This window comes from Pituophis catenifer, unplaced genomic scaffold (assembly GCF_029215685.1).
Source record: "Pituophis catenifer annectens isolate HBS135680 unplaced genomic scaffold, rPitCat1.0.hap2 SCAF_4, whole genome shotgun sequence".
Classification (NCBI taxonomy): Eukaryota; Metazoa; Chordata; class Lepidosauria; order Squamata; family Colubridae; genus Pituophis; species Pituophis catenifer.
This window is the reverse complement of record NW_027256884.1, coordinates 100,074,286-100,090,978: the sequence shown is the minus strand read 5'-3', so window position 1 is coordinate 100,090,978 and position 16,693 is coordinate 100,074,286. Positions and strand designations below refer to the sequence as shown.

General features: G+C 38.9%; 1 long non-coding RNA gene across 1 annotated transcript; it reads left to right on the top strand.

The window, feature by feature from the left end:
• Positions 1-38: 38 nt before the first annotated feature.
• On the top strand, positions 39-11,353 carry LOC139316193 (uncharacterized). Its single transcript, XR_011600350.1, has 3 exons — positions 39-159; positions 10,652-10,779; positions 11,215-11,353. It is a non-coding gene; the product is annotated as an uncharacterized lncRNA (long non-coding RNA).
• The last annotated feature ends 5,340 nt before the right edge of the window (positions 11,354-16,693 follow it).

The following is a 16,693-nucleotide window of genomic DNA, read 5'->3' as shown; positions in this document are numbered from 1 at the left end:
CCGAAGCGAGTTTGATCTCTCCAGATTAACAACTCGAAACGGGAACTCGGCGGCCCCAAAGCGGCGGGCGTGGAGGGGAGTGGAGGCAAAAGGTGGCCGCTTCGGGCAGGCTGCGGGGCTGAGGAGACCAGAAAAGAAGCTTTCATGGACGCTGAGCCGGTTGGTTAAGAAACTGAACGGCCTGCCTAGAGAGAGGCCGGCGCGCTCCACGCACCTGGGCGCAGCCGGGCAAACAGCTTTGAAGGAGGGAAAAAAAAATGGGGAGGGAAAAAGTGCTTCCCCATCCCCACCCCAAAGTAACCCCAAGGAGAACCAGGAAACGCGGCCGGCGAAAACTGCCGGTTTGTTTGCATCCGTGAGGTTTCCTCGTTATTGCGTTAGGCTGACATTCGTGAACTGCAAAAAGGGCATTAACAAATATTGTGGTGCGGGGAGAGAGAGAGAGTGGTACGCGCGCCTGGCATAATCAGAGGCGGTGTAGCAGTTAAGTTGTGCCCGTAATTGAATCTTCCGTGGCGAGATCGTTTGTCTTTAAAAAAAAAAAAAAAAGGCTGTAGAGAAAGATAAAGCGAATTGACCTTCAAGTCCGGAGCCAAAAATCCATCCTTTCAAACGTACCTTGCGCCCCGGCCTTTCCACCCATTCTTGTCCTCCCCCCTTCCGAAGGTGGAGCTGTTCTGCTTGCCTGCCTTCCCTGCAACGTCATCCCTGCAGCTTTCTGTCCTGGGAATGCCCTTCCCTGGGTCAACTTGCTACTGCTGCTGCTGCTGCTGCTTGGAGCTACTGTCACCTCTGTTTGCTGCAGAGAGGTCTTTCTCCAGCAGCTATGGAAGCGAAGCCTGCAAGGGGCAGGGAGTTAATGCAAGTCCAGTTCTGGGTTATGGATGCAAGGCAGGTTCTTGAAGGTCTGCTGACTTTTACTGTAGACCCAAAGTGCTGCCTTGGGAGGAGAACAAACACCGAATCAGGAGGGGAGCTTGGTGGGAGAGAAACATCACTATGGTACCACCTTGGTGAAGGGCAACAGATGTGGCCGACCAGAGAAAAAGATGTTGCTAAAGACTAGGAGAATAACATGTTTTCTTTGTGCAAATCTTCTCCTTTTTTTGTATTTGCTATTTGCCCTTTTCACACAGACCCCAGCAGAATGCCTGAAACTTCAGCAAAGGATATGGCGCTAGTTTGCAGTGGGCACACTTCTTACAACTGTTTTTCTAGCTGGAATTCTTCTGCCACAGCTTGTGTGCTCCTGGTAACATTCTGCTTTACTGACACACACAGAGAAGAGCAGAACAATGCACGTTCTACACTATGCCAGCATAACCTTTCACTGTGTTTGTATTGGAACACCTGCTAACATTTCAAGGCAAATGACTGGAAGTGTGGAGAAAATATGGCAATCTGACATATCTGCAAGAAGTGAATAGAAATTATAGGGCGATGGGAAGGAAAGAGTCATACTCAAAAGCTGGATTGACAGGGTATAAATTGAGAACAAGCCTAGGAGGAAGAAATATAAAAGGAAAAGGTATTTCTTCCTTATTTGACCTTGAACAATGTCATAGGCCTCTGCATCAAGATATTTATAGTGGTTTATAAAATGACAATGAAAAAAAGCTGTTCATCTTTACTAATCCTGGTAAAAGCATACCCTTTACTTGGTTTCCCACTGCAGACAAACAAGAATTCTTCATTTCTGTGCTCTTTAGATTTTATCCAGTCACCTTGGATCAGAATTTCCATTTTATTGCAGTGAAGATAGTCCTGCTAAGTAACTGATGGACTTGTCAGGAGGCGGAATTGTAATGATCGTTCTTCATGTGCTATCATGACCGACTTCAAGAGGAGCATGTATTTCCCTCTGTTTAGATTAAAAACAACGCACGTAGCTACTAACATCCATGAGGGATATTTTTTTGAATTAGCCAATTCAGAACATCGGTGGAAAAAAAAAAACCTGGTCAGGGAGGGTAAGATAACATTTGCCTCACATCACAGTGAACTTTTTTGTCCCAAGCAGCCTGCCAGTTTTTGAGCAGAATTGAAAGCAATGAACAAATGTAGCACTATTTCTGCTTGCTTGTTAGACCCATATGATAAATTGCTGGGACAAACCCCTTGAGCTTTTCAGAAGGTTGTATTCCTTCATGAAGCATCTTGTAAAACCATATATAAACAACCCACTGTACTGCTAGCCTGCCAACTCATTAACTTTATTACGGGACTCAGAATGTGAATTCTCTGTATGGATTTCTGGCTTTAGACCAGTGATTCCGGTGATCGGAAATGAAACTGGAAATTAGAGAAAAGGTTCACCCAATCTGCTAGGTTGGTTAATTTGTGGTTGTGAGTGAATGAGAAATTTTAGCCAGGGGTGTTATTTGCTATGTAAACCAGGCAATTTGATTAATTCATAAATAATGTGATTCAGTTATGGAATGGGAAGCATGGTGTTTCTGTGGTGGTTCTCATCTTTTCTCTGTAGCCAGATTGAGTCAGTCTTCATCGAATGGGAGCAGGACTAGTTTACAATTTGGAGATTATCTACTCACAGCTCCTACTGAAAGAGCAGGTGACAGCTATCCCATGGAAGGCCTTTGCAGAAATTCCTCTGCCAATTCCATCCATTAACTGGACTGTGAAGGCCTTAGGACAGTCATGCAGGCTTTGATCAGTGCATGTTTGCACTATTGCAATGCAGACTACATAGAGTTGCCCTTAAAGAAGCTGCAGCTTGTCCAGAATACATCATCACAGGCAATTATGGGCATACTGTGGTATACTTAAGTAATGCCATTGCTTCCTGAGCTACACTGGTTATCACTTATAAAAAGGACTTATATAAAGTCCTTCCTATCATGGGGCCTGGTTATTTGAAGGACACGCTGTCACTCTTCAGTAGTTTCTGTCCATCCTATACAATTGGGTAGAGTTGACATGCCTTATGTTCCATCAATTAGAGAATGTCACCTGATGGGATCCAAAAAGCTGATTTTCTTTTGTTGCAGCACTTGCTCCAGAAATGATTTCCCCCAGAGATCTATATAGTGCCTGCCATGATCTTATTTAAATGACCCTTTAAACCTGGCTCTTATTCCAGGCCTAGACTGGAGCTGGTGGTGAAAGTCTCGTGGTATGTTTGGTTTGGTAGTGCTGGCATTCTTGTATACTATTCAGAATCAAGATTGAGTTGGCTGTCTTAAAAATTAAACAGATAGGGACATTTTGACATATCATAAACAAAACTAAAAATACAGTCTGCTTTTCTGGTATTCCTGCATTGTACATGACAGCTAAGCATAATGAAATCTAATTGTAAAGTATAATGTCGTTTCAAAACAAAGAAAATACCATGGCAGTAATAAGCATATCCCCATTGCAGATAAAATACAAAGCATGAAAAGCATATGCATATAGTAAATTAAATGCTTGGAAAAATAAGTTTGTTCTCATATGCTGAAGTGCTATCAAAAAGGATTCCAAATTTAACTTGGAGCTAAGGATTTAAAATTTAAGTATGTAGCCGCTGAGAAGTCCTTTCTTTTCTTCCGACTTGTATGGGTAAAATAGCATATACTGTGTAGTCATATGAAAAAGTAAGTACACCCTCTTTGAGTTCTATGGTTTTACATATCAGGACATAATAAAATCATCTGGACCTTAGCAGTTCTTAAAAGTAGGTAAATACAACCACATATTAACAACAACACATGACATATTACACCCAATCATCATTTATTTTACAAAAAGAAAGCAAAAATGGAGATGCCATGTGTGGAAAAACTAAGTACACCCTATGATTCATTAGCTTGTAGAACCACCTTTAGCTGCAATAACTTGAAGTAATCATTTTCCGTATGACATTCTCAGTCTCTCACGTTGTTGTGGAGGAATTTGGCCCACAAGGATCAGAGGGCAGGACAAGAAACAATGGTTGGAAACTAATCAAAGAGAGAAGCAACCTGAAATTAAGGAGAAACTTCCTAACAGTGAGGACAATTAACCAGTGGAGCAGCTTGCCTCCAGAAATCATGGGCACTCCATCACTGGATGTTTCTAAGAAGAGTTTGGACAGTCACTTATCTTAATTGGTATAGGTTCTCCTGCTTGAGCAGGGGGCTGGACTAGAAGATCTCCAAGGTCCCTTCCAGCTTATTCTATTCTATTCTTTACAACATTGTTTCAGTTCATTTGAGGTTATTTCTTTATGCACAGCTCTGTTGAAGTCCTGCCACAGCATTTCAGTTGGGTTGAACTTTGACTGGGCCATTGCAACATCTTGATTCTTCTCTTTCTCAGCCATTCTGTTGTAGATTTGCTGGTGTGCTTGGGATCATTGTTCTATTGCATGACCCAATGTTGGCCAAGCATTAACCGTAAGACAGATGTCTTCACATTGACTCTAGAATACTTTGGTATACAGAGGAGTTCATGGTCAATTCAATGACTGCCCTGTGGCTGCAAAACAAGCCCAAATTATCACCCTTCCATCACCGTGTCTAATGGTTGGTATGAGATTTTTGTGCTGCTGATATGCTCTGTTTGGTTTTCACTAAATGTGGCACAGTACATTATGGCAAAACATCTCCACCCTGGTCTTGTCTGTCCAAAGGACAGTGTTCCAAAAGTCATGTGATTTATTCAGATGCAACTAAGCCATGCTGCCATGTTCTTTTTAGAGAGAAGAGACTTTTTTCCTGGAAATCCTTCAAAAAAAAAAAAACCCCATAGTGTTCGGTCTTTTTCTAATTGTACTGTTACGAACTTTTAACATTTAACATGCTGAGGACTGTAGAATCTGAGATTTCTTGGATTTTTTTGCAATTTTTCTGAGCATTGCATAGTCTGACCTTGGAATGAATTTGCTAAGACATTCACTCCTGGAAAGATCAGAACTGTCTTGAATGATTCCACTTGTAAATAATTTTCCTCACTGTAGAATGATGGAATTTAAATTGTTTGGAAATGGCCTTATAACCCTTCCCAGATTGATGGCCAGCAACAATGGCTTCTCTAAGATTATTGCTGAATGAAGGCTTTGGCATTGTGTTAACACACACCTCAATGTTGGAGACCAGCAAACTCCTAAAACTTCGGCTTTTATACAGGTAGTCACACTTGCTGATGATCAATTGATCAAGGTCACTTGATTAGCAGCATCTGGATCAGGGGTGAGTTCTTCTTACCTTTACTACCGGTTCGCAACAGGGCTGCGTGCAGATGCATTTTGATGATGTCGGGGTCGGTGGGTGGAACCTCCTTGGCTCCTCTATAGAACCGGTGTGAATAAACATGAACCACCTAGCCACGCCCACCCAGTCAGTTTGCCCCCCCCCCAACAGTCTGAGGGACCGTGAATTGGTCCCCTGTTTAAATAGTTTGAGGACCCTGTTCAAGAGTTCGATGGCTTGGTTTGCCTTCCAGATATTACATAAGTAGACCAACAATCAATGTGCCTGGTCCTAAAAGATACATTGGATTCTTATTAAGTTGCATCAAGCAACTGGTTATAATACTATATTTGGGTGAGCAGGCAAAAGAACTGCAGTTTTGAATTCACACTGAAAACAATAGAGCTTTTTTATATGATATATATATAGAAAAGACATTATCTACAATACTGAAGTGAAAAAGAGTCACAAATACAAATTCTAAATTAAAAGGCATCCTTAGCATCATGTGTAAAAGTTATTTAAACTAGGTTCTGTTATGGCTTTCTGGAAATCTGGGCGTGGGGGGAGGAGGAGGAAGTATGGTAGGTAAAGTGGACTCCCAATCCTTCTCCAGTTTCCTGCCCCTTTCTTGTGATCTGTCACTTCACAGTCTGGGACCAAAGGAAGACCAATAGTGGGTGAAAAAAGTTTCCAATCTCTTCTTCACTCATTCTGTCTCTACAGCTGGAATTCTATTCCTTGTTTGGCAACTATATTACAATTTGGTAAGAATTCTTACATTTAAAGAGAGATCCACTGGTTGGTTTTTCTCCTTCAAGATGGAAACAGCATGAAAGTAGCTAATTGGAAAGAACGGTAGTGCTGGACCTTATTTTCACAGAGACAAGATGATAATATATCATAATAGAGTAATAAAGTAAGTAGTATAGTGGGGTATTGTTGATTGTAAGCACATTCCTAAGGATAGTTATTTTCCACTTCAGCCCAAGAAAAAAATGTCACTGGAGATGAAGAATTTGAGAACCTGCAATGGAATAATACAGCCAAATCCCACTTCCCAGTTTTACTTCTCCAATTTCAAAGAATATCAGAATATTTATTCATATTTCTACTTTACTTTTCCATCCATAAGGAATCTACAAGTTCATCTACCAATAACACGTTTTTTTAAAAAAACAACAACATCCTCACAAGGTGTTATAACTGAAAGAAAATATAATTCCACTCTTCAAAAACCTGAAATCTTTTTATATTAGAAGAGATCATTTATTTGTCCTTTGGTCTCCAGAGAACAGGACTCCGTTTAATAGGCCATAAGCCCTGGTGAATATAACAACACAAACGTTAGAAGAAATTTGATAATGATAGTACTATTATCTAATGGTACAGTGAGATCTCTTTTAGTTGAGGTCCAAGCAAAAGTTTGGTGAGTCATTTCTTGGGAATGTTCCAGCACTGTATTTTCTCTATGGACAGGACAGGAAATAGAATTAGCGCAAGGTCATCTCCAACTCTATGGTTTTCTGGTTCTATGACTCTCTTCCACACACCTCCAAATGTGCATTGAAGCCACATTTCAATATCTCACCTGCATTGTCACCAGACAGGTTGAAATGAACTTCCAGTCACTTTAATTTCTAACAAAGTTAAAAGACTGAGAGAACAGGCAGGGGACACAAGAGAATCAATTTGATTTCCAACTGGCTATTAAAAGAGAGTTCAAATATGATAATGAAATAATGTTTCTCTCCTGAACAATTGCAACTTTGGGAGTGCCTCCATTCCATACATATTACTTTAAAGTCTCATTAAAATTAAGTTGGGCTCCTGATAATTTCATAGACATATTCACATAGCTTTTTTTTTTTTTTGGCAACAATATATAAATTCTTTTATTATTACCTTCTGGAATTCTTTTTTTTTAATTTCCAAGTCTAATCTGCAGTTCTGCTGGGATTTCCTGGTGGCCTCCCATCTGATGATAAAACAAGGTCCTATTTAGCTTCTGAAATCAAAAAAGATCAGCATGATATTGCCACACAAAATACAACCACCACCAACAGGAGCAGCAGCACTGAAAGAAAAAATATGCAAGCACCTTCCTCCAATTTCCAGTGTATGTTGTGTGTGTTTTTTGAATCATTTAAAGAAGACTAAAGCAGCTATTATACAGAGAAAAAGAGAGCATCTTGTTGTGATGAAGCTGTTCCTGCTTTTCTGTTAAAAGGCTTTTACTTACTGTGATACTGAAGACATCATTTCTGTAACTAGGCATTTTTCACATTAGTTCCAAACCTGGTTACTGGTTGCTATGTTGATGCTCTGTACTTGGAGTGGAGGAGATGCAGGAAGAGAGCAATGCTTTTCCCAGGTCCAGAGAGTTAAGAAAGATTTTAACATCCTCCTTTAAACAGGAAAAATCAAACTAACTTTTTTTTTTGAGAGAGATTATGAAATTGATGAGGAATTCCCTACAAGGATTCATATTGTGCAAGGATTCACTTGATGAGCTTGTCTGTGTTTCTTCCCTGCATCCAGGAGGTTACGTCTGTGATAAACAAAACAAAGTTAATTGAAAATCCAACAAACTTCGACATTGCAAAAAGGAACATACAAAAAAGTCCAACTTTGCTTTGGTTACAGATAAACTGGTGTTGAAGTCTGAAAAATGTTCATGAGAATAGACACGGATATAGCTGATCTGGGAGCAATGCAGATTGCATATGAAGGATTCCTAGTATCCACTAACACCAATTCTAATAACGACAACCAATTTTAAGCAAGTACTTGGATTCCATTAATGGGAGATGGCAACTAGGGTACCTACTTAAGAATGTAATAGATGATGGACAATCTTGTTGTGAAGGATTATGCAGATACCTTTGAAGAAGAAATGGATGAAATATTAAGAGAAAAATGCCAGTTGTCCAAGGAAAAGGGAAGGCATAAGAAAGAAATTAAAAATAACCCTACCATGATTCTCTTTGATATAAGAAAGAAACTCTGGCAGGGTTTTAAGATTCCATGATTCATTGATTGACTGATTGATTATATGCTACCAAGTTGTTGTCAGGTTTTAAATGTAAGACAGAAGAGGAATATAAACTGGGTGAGGAAGGATGTCAAATGTGAAACAAGTTACAAAAAAATAAGCAAAGAATGACTTCTCTGCTTCTTTCTAACCCCTAAATAATAGGACTTATCCAAGTCATGTGATGGGGGGAGCAAGTGGCTTAGAATGAAGAAGTTGGCAGCAATTTAAACTGTGTTTCACTATGTTTCACAGAGGAAAGCATTAGGGATTTTTTTTCTTTGCTGACTCCCAACTTGATCAGGTTCATTTGTTTTACTTGCTCTTTCTTTTTTACAAGTTACTTTCTGTACACCAAATCTGGTCCTGTTCAGTGTCCAGAGGATTTTCCTTCTGACAAGCAGCCAGCCAGAAAAACAGACAGCTAGGCAGGGTCCCAGACCCTTTACAGAATTCCTTTTCAGGATTCTACTGAGTGGAAAGAATTAAAAGTAGGTTTATGGGGCAGGTCCCTATGCAAGGATAATTGCAAAAAGCAACAATCTGAATAATAGCTTTTCCATTGGAGAAATAAATAGAAAATGCACGGCAACTCTCTCTCTCTCTCTCATACACATACATGCATGCACATGGATACACAGAAACATACACTCAGTCTAGATCAGGGTTGAGTCTTGCATTTTTATTTTATTTATTTATGAAACCAAAGTACAACGAAACCTAGCATGAATACAGATAGTCCTTGACTTACAACAGTTCATTTAGTGACCATTCAAAGTTACAATAGCACTGAAAAAAGTGACATATGACCTTTTTTCACACTTATGACCATTGCAGCAAGCCCATGGTCACATGATTTACATTTGAATGCTCGACAACTGACTCACATTTATGACGGTTGCAATGTCCCCGAGTCATGTGATACCCTTTTGCGACCTTCTGACAAGCAAAGTCAATGGGGAAACCAGATTCACTTAACAACCGTGTTACTAATTTAACAACTGCAGTGATTCACTTAACAAATGTGGCAAGAAAAATTGTAAAATGGGACAAAACTCACTTAACAAATTTCTCTCTTAGCAATATCAATTCTGGACTCCGTTGTTGTCGTCGTAAGTCGAGGACTACCTGTAAGTCATACAGCATGATTTGACCCATGTTGGACCTGAATAGCATTAGGCAACTTGCTGCCTTCCAGTTGTTTTTAATTAAAACCCCCACAATCCTTTACCATTAACTGGAGCTGCTAGGAACTTCGGGAGGGCATCAAGTTGCTTTCCCCTGAATTAGAAGTAGGGCTATTTAAGTTCAAAGAGGCTTATCTCTGAATGACATAACTTAATTTGTTTAACCATGCTTTGTTGACAAAGCCCAAATTAGCTGGATTATGCAATATGACAAGGCAAAACCAAATTAACCACATCATGGTTGAAACCAATCCATGAACTCAAGCAATTTATGTTCAGATGATTTTCTTTGGCCCTACAATGGGACTTAACATGGCATGTATGTGGCATAATCTATGGCTAGAGAGCACAGCTACTTTGCTGAAATTAATTAGATTGAGATTGGTCTGGACTCTGGAATTCTTATTCATATTAGCTTGAATTCCATGACAGAAAGACAAGGTATACTTAAAATGCATTAAGAAAATGTCAACTTTCTTTTATTGGCAGAGAGATGCGGTGGTAGAAAATATTTCACAAGTTGCTGTCTATCCATTTGCAAGTACAGTATGAAAAGCTTAGAAGCATTGTCAGGGGAAAAAAAAAACCCTGGCACTGATTTAAATAACTATCCAAAGAATTGTGGCTTTGTTCTAAGGTCATTTCAGGAGATCAGTCATTTGAGGCCCTCCCTGTTCCCAGACATTAAAACTTGGTAGTATATACAGTAGGGGTAAAATTTTCATAAATGTCATAATTTTTACAAATTGACAAAGATACCGTACTTCTTTCACAAGTGGTGCTGTGCAGAAAGACTGCAGCTTTCAGCTTTAGCTGAACAATTACCTTCCATTCCTTTCATGGTATGTGAGTGGGTGAATGAATGTGGAATCTAAAAGGGGAAATTTAATGGCTGCGATGAAGATGAAAATGTATAGATTATACCCCACAGAATGGAATGGAATGGAATGGAATGGAATGGAATAGAATAGAATAGAATAGAATAGAATAGAATAGAATAGAATAGAATAGAATAGAATAGAATAGAATTTTATTGGGCAAGTGTGATTGGACACACAAGGAATTTGTCTTGATGCATATGCTCTCAGTGTACATAAAAGAAAAGATACGTTCATCAAGAATCACAAGGTACAACACTTAATGATAGTCATAGGGTACAAATAAGCAATCAAATGGTTGAGGAATCTTTTTATTCCCTTTATAATAATATTATTTTTTTAAAAAATCATTGGGAAATGCAATAGATTTTTAAATTACAGGTGCAGGTGACTAAGAAAAAGAACTCTGATCCCTGGGAAGGACAAGCAGCTATTAGCCATGCCCTGAATGGAAGAAACTGTGATGTGTAACTTTCCTGTCACAGGGTGTGTGGATGGGGACATGCAAGGTAAGCTGTACAGTAATAGACACGTAAATCAAAGCCGGGCAATATAACAAGAATCACTTTTTTCCACTAGTACTTGTTCTTTTGAACTGTGAAATACCGGCTAGGATGCTTGCAGATCAATTGTGGAAAATGCTGTCCATGTGCACAACCAATTGGACAAAATATTTTCACATTTTTCATTAGAGACAGCTTGTCCATGGATCATAGCAATGTTGAGATCAGTAAACGGCCTATTCTCATACTGGTGCTAAATCATAATTCTGCTTGCTTGATTTCAACTTAATATACGATGTGAATCTAGGCATGGCGTGTTTTGTTTTTAAAGTATGGACTACAGTTTAACAGATTGTGCAAATCCAGGCAGTCATGTGCTTTGTTCAATAAGCTGTGGTTAAACAACTTATGACTTAGTGAGGGGTTCTCAATTTTTTTCAGGTCACTGAAGCAGTTATTATCAAGAGGCGAAGTTGTAAAAGTTGACTGTATTGGAGTGAACATTTTCTTTGCAGTAATCTCACAGAACAGAACCCCATCAAATTCTTGCAGAATAGTTTGAGAAACCCTGTCTTAATACAAAGTGTGATTTGACTACTGACAATAGGATTGGATTATACACCCAACATATCATTTATTTAAAATGTTCTTCTGTACTACTCTTAACAATTACACTCAAAAGAAGCAAGACATATAATTAAATATGCAGTAGCAGAGAAGAAGTTGAACAAAATATCCCATAGCAGAGAAACAAACATTAAATCACATTAAAGGTCTATCTAGAGCAGGTGTGTCAAATTCGCATTGTCATGGCACCATCACGTGACGTATTGGGATTTTTTCCCCAGTTCGCTAAATGGGTGTGGGCGTGGCCAGTGTGTGACGCATCTGGCCCATGGGCCATGAATTTGACAGCCCTGATCTAGAGGAATAAAGCAATAACTCCTGGCAGCACAGGGAAATCTTAAAAGATAGGGATTTCTCAATGAGAAGAGTTCCATAATCCTGAGGTTGCACTAGCCAATTTACAAAGGAGATTAAAATATCCTATTTTCCATAATAGACAACTAAATCATCCATGAAGATCACATGCAAAACAGACTGCTACTAGGGTTGTCCGATTTTGATTTAATATTCATATAATTTGGAAATATAAGACATACAATCAATGTGATGTTGAACTATATACTGACAACTTGAAATTATTGATTTTTGAAGAATTTTGGAATTATCGGTGCTAGAGTCAGCACTATCTGCAGCAAACCTCTATGATGCCAGAATGATGCCATTAATACAATGGCATAAGACATGCAAAAGCCACTGTTATATATTTGTCTCGTAGCATCTGATGCACGTGTCACCATCTGTCCTCCATTATGGATGCATGGAATGTGGTTAAAAAGGTTGTTCTGCCTCAGTAGAAATAAATTGTTGTTTCACATTTAAAATCCTGGATGGAATTCTTGTTTTCATTCTTTGCCTACAAATTTATATTTTGCCAGTATAATGAAAAACCAGAATGAAAATTTTCATTATCCAATTGTTTCACTTGTTATATACAATTCAGTTGCTGTTGTGTCCTACTCATCTTCTTCTTATTTTAATATTCTGTTTTATATTTTATAGTAATGTTTCTCATCTCTTATTCTATACATCATTGTAATATACTAACAATATTAAGAGCTCTTAGGCCCTTGGTTAGGACTAGAACTGTTAAGTTTTTAGCAGTCCCAAACTCTAAATCGAATTGAAGATTAAATCAATAACAACAACAACAACAACCACCACCACTGCCTATGGCCATGATGGCGAACCTATGACACACGTTCCAGAGGTGGCACGCAGTGCCCTCTCTGATGGCACACGAACCGTCACCCCAGTTCAGCTCTGCTGCGCATGCACACGCCTCACATCAGCCAGCTGGTCTTCGGGTCTCTGCCGTGCATACATGGGGGGGCGGGGCGTGTGGGGGGGCATATGTGAATGCGTGGGGGGCAGGGCTCATGCAGGGGGCCATGTACACATGCACCTGGGATGGGGCACATTTATGGGGCCCGCGTATGCTTTGTGCACTCGGTCCGGAAAAGGTTAGCCATCACTGGCCTATGGTGTTCAAGTGCACTCCAGTTGTTTTGGGATTACACCTAAGGTAGTAACAGATAACCTTAAGTAAAATCCCAAAAGTTGGTGCACCAATTGAACACTGATAAAACATTGATAAAAAGCAGTCAATTGCAAAAGGAAGTTTTACTCATAACAGTTTATATTCTGTGACAGTACCTTTAATACCATCCAAGAAAAAACATCTTCCTATCCCAAGTTCTTGAGAAGGACTTACCAGGTAATAGGTGGATAAAAATGCCAAATCCAGTCTAAACAACTGACTGACTATGCAATAAACCAAAATAATACTAGTAATACTTTTATTCAAAAAGTTTACGTTACACCTATTCTTTGTTTATCTTTAGAGAAATACTGATTCTGACTATGAAAATACTGATTTTGATTATGGAAATATCATCAAGAACATTTTCTCCATACTATTTAATGCTTCTTTAAGGTTGGAATCTGCCAAAGTATGCCATGTTTTATTGCCAGATAAACTTTATTAAAGTTTTGTTGTTGTTGTTGTTGTGTTACTATTATTATTATTATCTCTTTTATTCATTAAACATGAAACTCAGTCAACTGAACATTTAAAAATGTGTCACAAATACAATTGACTGGTGATTATTATTGTTGTTGTTGTTGTTGTTGGTTAATCTTTAGTGAGATTCACAGCCTTTGAAGCTAGTTAATAGCTCAGCAGCTCGAATCCTAACCAAGGACCTAGGAATTGTTAAGGTATCGTCGGAAAATATAAGCTGTTCCGAGTAAGGTGATTTTTTGTAGAGTCAAAATGTTCAAGTTCGGTAAATTTAGAATTTCTAAATAGCAGGGTAGCCCTTTGGGTATTGCTCCAAGGGCTCCAATTACAATCGGGACAACACACGATTTCTTTTTCCACAGTCGCTCAACTTCAATTTGCAAGTCCCGGTACTTTGTGATTTTTTCTTGCTGCTTATCTTCAATCTGTGCATCGCCAGGTATTGCAATGTCACTGAACCATGCTTCTTCTTCTTCTTCTTCTTCTTCTTCTTCTTCTTCTTCTTCTTCTTCTTCTTCTTCTTCTTCTTCTTCTTCTTCTTCTTCTTCTTCTTATTATTATTATTATTATTATTATTATTATTATTATTATTATTATTATTGGTAATCATCATCACACAGTCAGCCAGATATTCAGACTGGGTTTGGCATTTTTGTCTACCTATTGAGTCCTTACCAAGGACCTAGTATAGGCACATCTGGATATTTGATGATGTTACAGATATAGGATGGAAGTGTTCCAAGTAAAGCTGCCTTCTGCAATTGACTGATGGCAAATTTGTCAATGCCAGTGGTGTTCAAGTGGTGCTCTGGTTGTTTGGGGTTGCACCCAAGGTGCTTCTGCTTTTTTCCTCCTCCTCCTCCTCCTCCTCCTCCTCCTCCTCCTCCTCCTCCTCCTCCTCCTCCTCCTCCTCCTGCTGCTGCTGGGTCAAAACATGTAGGATTGATGGTGAAGTATTTTATCTGAATAAGAGATTAATGAAAAAGTAGATTTTGGAGGGCTTTAGGTTAACAATAACTTTAAATAATAACAACAACAAAAAATGCCCTGGAAATGCAAACCCTTGTGATATCTGTGTTTCTTTCTGCCATTCATCTCATGAAAGAAGTTTGGCAAGGCTAATATAGAACTCAGTGAGGATGTCCAAGTCATTAATATAATTAATGCCAAACTGTGGTTTCATTGTGTTTTGTTTTGTTTTGTTTTTCTGCTCCTGGGAAAGAAGGCTTGTCAAACAATCTTTGACATGTTTATAGCTGGAATGAGATATTTGCTTAGAACTTGATTACTCTGGCCTGCAAGAAACCATAGCTAGGCAAAGAAATAAAGCTGCCGTCTCAGAGCATCTCTTGAAAATGGCTCTTATGTTGATATAAAACTCTCTCCCTCTGCTGGCAGCTGGAGGGCGGACTGAATACTGCCTGGAAGTAAAGGCCTGCCCGTTGCAGTTGCTTGAAGAGGCGTGCAGCAGCTTTCTCAAACATTCCCAAGTATGTTGGGCCTGCAATTCCCGGATTTCCCCAATAGGATGTTGGCTAGGATTCTAGGTGTTGCTGTATTGGAATAACTGGAACATGAATGGATGAACCTGTCAACTAATTTATTTATTTATTATACAATGCATATGGTCACCTATCTAATACAAATATAGTTGAAAGCATATCCTTCCCCCCATGTGCCAAACAGTCTCATAGCTTACTCCCCCCCCCCCATCCTTGCCCAATGCTTTGGGGAAGAGCCAAATCTTCACAGCCCTTTGGAAAACTAAAAAGGTAAGGATTCCCTTGAACTCCAGTGACAGGCTGTTCCAAAGGGCTGTAGGGCCAGCAAGAAGGGATGCCTCCAAAGTCCTATTGGATGGTAAAAATTAGTTAGATGGGTGGACAGGCAGTCTCCCAACTTCAGTTTTACCTGTTTCTTGTATTTATGACTATGTTAATATTTGAGTCTTGAGATTTTGTGGCAGTTTGTATAATGCACATATATCAGGTACCATATATTGTACTGTAAATGTTTCTTTGTCATTTTACTTAAGGCAAACATTTTAATATACGTTTTCTCCCTTTAGATCATTTTGGTACTTTGTTTTCATGAACATGTACCATTTTGCATATATTGGCAAACTGCAAATTGGAGAACCACAGTCAATTATTGGTTGATACTTTTGCTCAAAGTCTTAAATTATATAAATTTGCATTCCAGGCACTGTGGCCTAGTGGTTATAGTGTTGGACAAGCAGTAAGGGGACCCACATTCAAATGTGCCCTTAGTTATGGAAGTTCACTGGTTGATTTTGGGCTACTTGTGTTCTTTTTGCACCATCTACTTCCCAGAGTTTTTGTTGTAGAGAAAAATAACATAATTTTGTGTTAATTGAATGTAATGTATTATTTAAATCAAAGCACGTGTTACATTAAGATCTGGATCCCCACTGTGGTACCACAAATACCTGTTTTGGAGCCTATTAGCCTGCTTTCTCACCTGATTTGATTAAAGAAAATATTTTAACTTTAAAAAATTAAATGGTAAGTTTAACGTGCTGGAAAAAAAATGTGAATCCCACTCAAAATCTTGTTTTATGAGAAGGTTTCTTGGGCTTTGGAGAATTCATAGCAAATAAAAAATGATAGGTAGCTGTAACCTAATGCCTCATCTGCAGGTTGATCACCTTCTGCCTCAATACAAAGACTGAGGTAAACTGAGATAGCAGGAACACCTGCTGTTCAGGGAGGGTGGAGGGTGAAGGGATGCAGTCGCACCTGTTTTTTTTTTCTGGTAAATCAGTGTTTTATGGCTGGTCATGCCCACATGGGGGTAATTTCTGTGAGAATGTTCATCCCATATCATGTAAGCAAGTTTATACAACCCAAAATGTTTTGAACTTCTGGGTTTAAGTGCTATAAATTATACATGTGTGTCAAGATGTAAATAAGTTGATAATGTGTACGGATACATGCTCTGCAATTCCTATGTAGACGTTAACAAGTTACTTCTGCTGTTGTGAATATGACGAGTTCTTTGATAGTGCTTAGTTTTTTCTACTTTAATATTTCATTTGGATTTGGAACGTTTTTATTTTTAAAAGCAGGCAAGACTTATGTGACTTTGTAATGTCACATTAGCAGACTACACCATGACAACTAGATTTTAAAAAGAAGGTGTTCTGGTTTTGCCTATAATATAACTCAGTTGGCTATATGCCCATTTTTTCTTGTCTTTTTCTTTGTCGAGGCAGACACCACTGTATAAACAAATGTGCTGCCGCCTAGTTAG